Source organism: Zootoca vivipara, chromosome 7 (genome assembly GCF_963506605.1).
Source record: "Zootoca vivipara chromosome 7, rZooViv1.1, whole genome shotgun sequence".
Lineage (NCBI taxonomy): Eukaryota > Metazoa > Chordata > Lepidosauria > Squamata > Lacertidae > Zootoca > Zootoca vivipara.
In genome coordinates, this window is record NC_083282.1 from 63,087,530 (window position 1) to 63,094,291 (window position 6,762).

Here is a 6,762-nt window from a genome sequence, read left to right on the forward strand (position 1 = left end):
GAGGGGGGGGAGCAGGCAAAAGACTTTGCAGAACGCAGGGGGCTGCTTTTCTACAAGGGTGCACTGTACCTGCCCACCACCCAGCTCAGACGTACGGTCCTCAAGCAGATGCACGACAACCCAACGGCGGGTCATTTTGGGAGGGATAAAACCACTCACCTAGTCATGAGACACTTCTGGTGGCCAGGGGTGCGGGAGGATGTGAGGGATTATGTAAGGGGCTGTGACACCTGCCAGCGGGCAAAGGTGGTCAGAGCGCCACCAGCAGGTTTGCTGGAGCCCTTAGCCACACCGCACAGGCCGTGGGAAGTAGTGTCCATGGACTTCATCACAGACCTGCCCTCATCCAGGGGCAAGACCGCAGTGTTGGTGGTGGTGGACCTCATGTCCAAAATGTGCCACTTTATACCGTGTGCCAGGGCGGTCTCTGCAGAAGAGACAGCCAAACTGTTTGTGGATCACGTATTCAGACTGCATGGATTACCTTTAAGGGTTATTTCGGATCGTGGCCGCCAATTTGTTTCCAGGTTCTGGCGGCGGCTCATGAACCTCCTGCAGGTGGAGGTCAGCTTGTCGACGGCTAGACACCCGCAGACCAATGGACAGGCGGAGAGGGTCAACGCCATTCTGCAGCAGTACCTGAGATGCTACGTCAGCCAGCGGCAAACGGACTGGGTGGATCGCCTGCCACTGGCAGAATTTGCCTACAACAATGCGGTGCACGTCTCCACAGGGGTGTCGCCCTTTAAGGCCAATTACGGGCGTGACCTCAGATCTTTCCCAGGGAGGGAGGGGGAGGAGGAGGAGGAGGGCCCACAGGCTGAGGATTGGGCAGAGGAACTGGAGACGGTGCACCAGCAGCTCAGAGAACACTTGGAGAGAGCCAAGGAAGCGTACAAGAAGGGGGCAGATCGCCACAGGCGACCGGGGGAGATCATTAGGGTGGGGGACAAAGTGTGGTTGTCCTCGGAGGGCCTTCCCATCAGAGGGCGATGCAAAAAGCTGGCGCCCAGAAGGTTGGGCCCCTTCACGGTCACGCAACAGGTCAACCCGGTGGCATACAGGCTGGCACTGCCAGAGGACATGAGGGTGCACCCTGTGTTTCATAGATCGCTGCTGTCACCGTACAGGGAAAGCAGCAGGCTCCGAGACAGCGAACAAACCCCTGAGGGAGGGGGGGAGAGGGAAGGCAGGGAGCAACTCAATGAGGCCACGGCCATCCTGGATTCAAGGTGGGGGGTGGGGGGACTGGAGTACCTCATGGCATGGGAGGATGCTCCACCGTCCCAGAATGAATGGGTCCCAGCCACTCAGATACAGGAGGAATTCCTGGTAGAAGAATTTCACGCCCTCTTTCCCCATAGACCCAAGCCCTGGCACATGGAAAGGGAGGGGGAGGGGGAGGAAGCACGGGAGAGCAGTTCACCATGGCGCTGGGAAGCGGAGTTTGAGGAACCAGAGGATGAGGTATGGGTGTCACCGAGATCCACCCAGTCAGAGGAAGGAGCAGATTGGCAGAACATTTTTACCCCCACCAGCTCTGACGCCACGGACTTTTTGGGATTCCCATCCTCCCAGGCGGAAGGGGGGGGCTTGCAGGACTGGGGGGAGGTGTTCACACCAACGGGCTCGGAAAGCACTGAGTTCTTAGGCTTCCAGTCGTCACCGACACCTGGGGGGGGGACCTGGGGAGGGGTGAAGGAGAGCTTGGGAGGGGGGTGGATGTGAGGGACAGGGGATATCGCGAAGTCCCTCCCCTCCTGAGTTCAAGCCAATCACCGAGCACAGGGGAAAGCAGAGAGAGTTCCGATTCCAGTAGGGAAGCAGGAAGTCGGGTCCGAGGCTCAGGCAAGGTAGAGGAGCCAGGGTCCCAGGCGGGACAGGAAGGGGCGAATAAGGGAGGGAGACCCATCCCCCGAACGCCAGAACTACGCAGAAAGAGGAGGGGAAAGAGGATGGGTCTGCCAAAGCTTTTGTGTTGGAGAAAGACGCGCCAAAAGCCATTAGGAGGTTCTGAAACCGACTGATCACATCACTCCGTGTAAATAGCAATGACTTTAGCACTGTAAATACGCAGCACCAATAAAAGAATAAAATGCAGAGCTGCGTAGCGTCGTTACTCTGAAGTAGTCCGCTCCGGCCACTGTGACAAGTATTGTGCCTAAAATGGGGTTAGCAAAAGTGCTCTGAGCCAACATGCCATATGTTGTAGCTTAGAATAATGTACAGCATCTGTATCAACGTGGGGGGCTGATTGGTGATCCAGTGACGTTGACTTTGCCATGCTCTCCCTATGCACAAATCTTCATGTACCACTAAGAGCATAGTTAGTTTACCTGGCCATTTGTATCCTGCCTTTCTAAGATACAACCAAACTAAAAAGCAATTTACAAAGTAAAAATATAATCACAAAATTAAAAAACACTCTAAAAATAAAATTTAAAAAAGGACTAGAACAGCACCATAAGCCTTCTCCATAAAACCACAAAAATATATTAGATATTTAAATGCATGCTGGAATAAAATTGTATTAAGAGCTTGTTTAAAAGTTGGCAAAGCAAGCTAAGGAAACTTAATTGGGGGGTTATTTCATAGTTTAGGGTCTAAGCATTACACACAACTCACATGCTGCCCTGTTGGTGAAGGGACAAAGAGGGTCTATAGCAGGCTTCCTCAACCTCAGCCCTCCAGATGTTTTGAGACTACAATTCCCATCATCCCTGACCACTGGTCTTGCTAGCTAGGGATCATGGGAGTTGTAGGCCAAAAATATCTGGAGGGCTGAGGTTGAGGAAGCCTGGTGTATAGAAACTGAGTGTCCTGAACCATGGAGTACCTGGTGGCAAGTCCTGCTGGAGTGCACGATCCCACAATGGATGCTAACACACAGTCCAGCAGGCCAGTCCCACACAAGCAGTCCCAAAGAGCTCCTTGGAACATCCAAGCCATGATCCAACCATTTATGGGAAGTTAAACAGACACAGCACCTCAGCTCTGCTTCCCTTTTAACTGATTGCAGCATCTAGATTTGATGAGGCATGTAACTCTCACCTGTTCCAAACCTACTCCAGCTGAGGAATCACACACCTCTTCCCAGAGCTAGTAAGCACCCCCCGCCTGCCTAAGTCACCTAGAACTGCCCCCCCTGCTTCCTATACCTCAGAGCCCGCTGTGTTCATGGAAACACGGGCCCCTCTGACTCTGGTAATGGGTCCTGCTGCTCTGTTTCCTGTGCACTGGCCCCCACCCTGTGAGCACTTCCCACACCAACCTCTCCTTCCGCATCCCTGGTGTGTCCCAGTCATGGCTACACCCCTCTATGGGATCTTATTCCACTCCCCCCCCCCCCGTTGTCCTGCCAGTTCATACACTAACCTGTTTGAGGAACAAAAATATCATTTTTCTCATTCCAGAATCATTCACTTAACCTGAAGAACAAATTTAGCAACAAATCTTGTATACAAATTTCATCATTACGTGTGGACTGCATAGAACAAGTCTCAGTTAATTCTAGAATACAATGCTGCGTACAGATTCAAACAGCAAGTGATGTTTCCTGATGCTGAGATAAGGCCAGACTAAACATTTGCTTCTCAGCAGATAAAGATTCCTTACTTAGTGAAGTTCTGTCAGACTCCTTCCCCTCCCCAGGGTTAAAATTGTTCTACACTAAGATACGACAACTTGGGCTCTCAGAGGACCTTCTAGGAGCCGTGGCTTTTCCAATTGCCAAAGCCATGTTAAAAACTAGGTTATGGGACACAGAGCGTCAGGAACTGACTTTAGCTGCGAGAAAAACATGTTCCCCTCTTTATTTTCAACTTTCTTGGGTGCAGGAATCTAATCTCAATTATTTACAATTTCTGTTTAACCCGCAAGAAAGAAGGGCTTTCTCGCTGGCTAGGTTCAACGCTAATCCCTCTAACCTCCTCTGGGGTAGGTTCACAGGGACAGCAGAAGGAGACAGGATCTGCCCATGTGATGTCCATCTGGTTGAAACTCTAGCTCACATGGTCCTTAAATGCAAAATGTATGATGATATCCGCCAGCAATACCTGAACCAACTATTCCAAAATGGAAACCGGAGATAGAGGTTACATGCTTTCTATTACAGGGGAGAGACCAGGAGCGTACCAAGACTGTAGCTAAGTTCCTCTATTTGATCTTTTGCCGCCGAAGTACACTACAGGATCCTGCCCCCATTGGAGACCCACAGAGGTGAAATAGATTGCTGGCCCCCTCTCCCTTTTGGCAAGTGACTGTACTGATGAGTTGGCAACGTGATCGTATTGGACTATGTATTTTAAATGATTGAGAATAATGCCAATAAAGGTTTTGATTGATTGATTGAGATAAGGCCAGACCATTAGGGTTTCAAAGGCCAGAGCTAGCACTTGAATTGAGTCTGGAAACAAACTGCAAGCCATTGAAGTTGACACAAAATTGGCCTAATATGAGTGATCCTGCCAATCCTAGGCAAAGTTTGATGGCAGTATCATGAACTGCTTGAGGTTTATCATGTGTCTTCAAAAGCAGACCTATGGAGACTGCATTAAAATAATCCAAACTAGAAGTGGCTAAGACAGGGGTCCCCAGACTACGGCCCGCGGGCCAGATGCGGCCCAATTGGCCTCCCAATCCAGCCCGCGATGACCCCCACCGCCCGCTGCCGCCGCCCGCTCTTACAGCACGCTGCACGGCGGCACACTTCCAGATCTGAAAAAATCGCCGAAAATCGTTTCTGCGCATGCGTATGGGCCTCTCCCGACCCAGAAGAGGTCATTTCCGGTGCACTTCCGGGTCAGGGGAGGTGCACTTCCGGGTCGGGGGAGGCCCATACGCATGCGCACAAACAATTTTCAGCGATTTTTCCGGCCTGGAAGCGCACCACCACGCCAGTAAATGGGTGTGCGCATGCGCACTGGCGCGCACTCCCCCACCCTCTGGCCCACTGCACGCACACTCTCCCGCCCTCCGGCCCGCCGCGCGATCGGCGCAGCGGGCACCGGCCCAAAGGCGGGTAAGTCTGGGGACCCCTGGGCTAAGACATGATTAACTGAGAATAGTTCTGACTTCTCCAGGAAAGGACACAACTGGTTAACCAAGTAAAGACTGGAAAAGAAGTGATCATGTAGCAGCAACATTGTAGTCAGTCACTTTTGAATGGTTAGTTACCTCCCAAAATGGGCACCTTTAAATGTTGCATTGTCTGAAGCCCAGTTGTGCTGCTGTAGAATGCACCATGGCATTTATTTTCCCTATCAGTCTCTGCAGCCACAGCAGGTGCTGTAACTCTCCAATGGTTTGACATCACCCCAAAGTCATACTCCTCCATTGTCTCTCTAGACAGACAGATGCCAACAACAACATCATGTGGTGAGAGTCCCTCTGAAGAGATAAGTAGAATAATCAGATCAGATTCTGAATTAATGAAAAAAATTGTTGTATTTCACATAATAATATTAGGTATGATCACCCCCCCCCCCCACACACACATTATATTTAACTGTATGTTATGTTTACTTTTGTAGAATTAGAGGGTTTCAAGTAGTTCTCAAGGATATGACTAATGGGTGACATATAACTCTATCCTGCTTGTGCAACAGATTTCTAGTTGTGCAAAAGGGACTTACATTTCATCCCCTCCCTTCTACAGACTCTTGCATTTTGCCAACATCTGCTCTGGAAGATTGGGCCCCCTTCCGGAACAGATTAGGGGACACAAGAAGGAGAGAAATGGGAATTCTGTTGTGTTCAGAATACAGGACCTTGCCCAGTGATCTTTGTCTTTACCTGCATTATAAAATAAATATAATCATTGAGTTTTCCCAAACATTTCCCCTAAGATCACCAAAGTAATGTTCGCCCCTAGCTAGGTATCCACCTGCCTGTTACACTTGTAGACCAGAATGTCACCTTCCCAGAACTCATTGAACTGAATGATATATATTTGATTATTTTTCTTACTAAATTTATCTATGAATGCAAATCTCCATAGTTAAATATTTGCTTATACAAGTGCAGTGATAAACAATTGCAGGAACATGGAGTACAGGTAAACACAATGAAGTTTGGGAGGTAGGGGGATTAACTTTATCAATGAGCTTTGAGCACCAGGTTCTTCTCTGGTTTCACTTAAGAACCTGAACTGAAATGTATCAAATCTCTGGGTGCTGGCCATTGGACTATATAGTAGTTGTTACACTCTGTGGGTCTAAGGTGGGATTTTTGAGGCCTGCAAGCACCATTCCATCACACAAGTATATGTTTACTACACCTGTGACCCATTCAACCACCCCACTCCGGCTACCTTTAATAAGCCAGGATGGACAAGGATCTAATGAGCAGGTAGTTGGGGGTATCACTTCAAGTATCGTGTCCACTGCCTCAGGCTGCATCAATTGGAAATGATCCCACAACACTGGGCTCAATATTGCATTGGACACCTTGGCTGGTACTGTGGCAATAGCAGCATCTAAATCAGGCTTCCTCAACCTTGACCCTCCAGATGTTTTTGGCCTACAACTCCCATGATCCCTAGCTAGCAGGACCAGTGGCCAGGGATGCTGGGAATTATAGTCTCAAAACATCTGGAGGGCCGAGGTTGAGGAAGCCTGATCTAAATCACTGAGGAGCCAAGCAATAGTGTTTAGCTATCTGGTTTCAGCTAGTCACCATGTGCTCAAGAAGTGCACCTCCCTGGTCAAGAGTTCAATACACTAACCACTTCACCATGTTTCACATTATAAAATGACTGCTGTT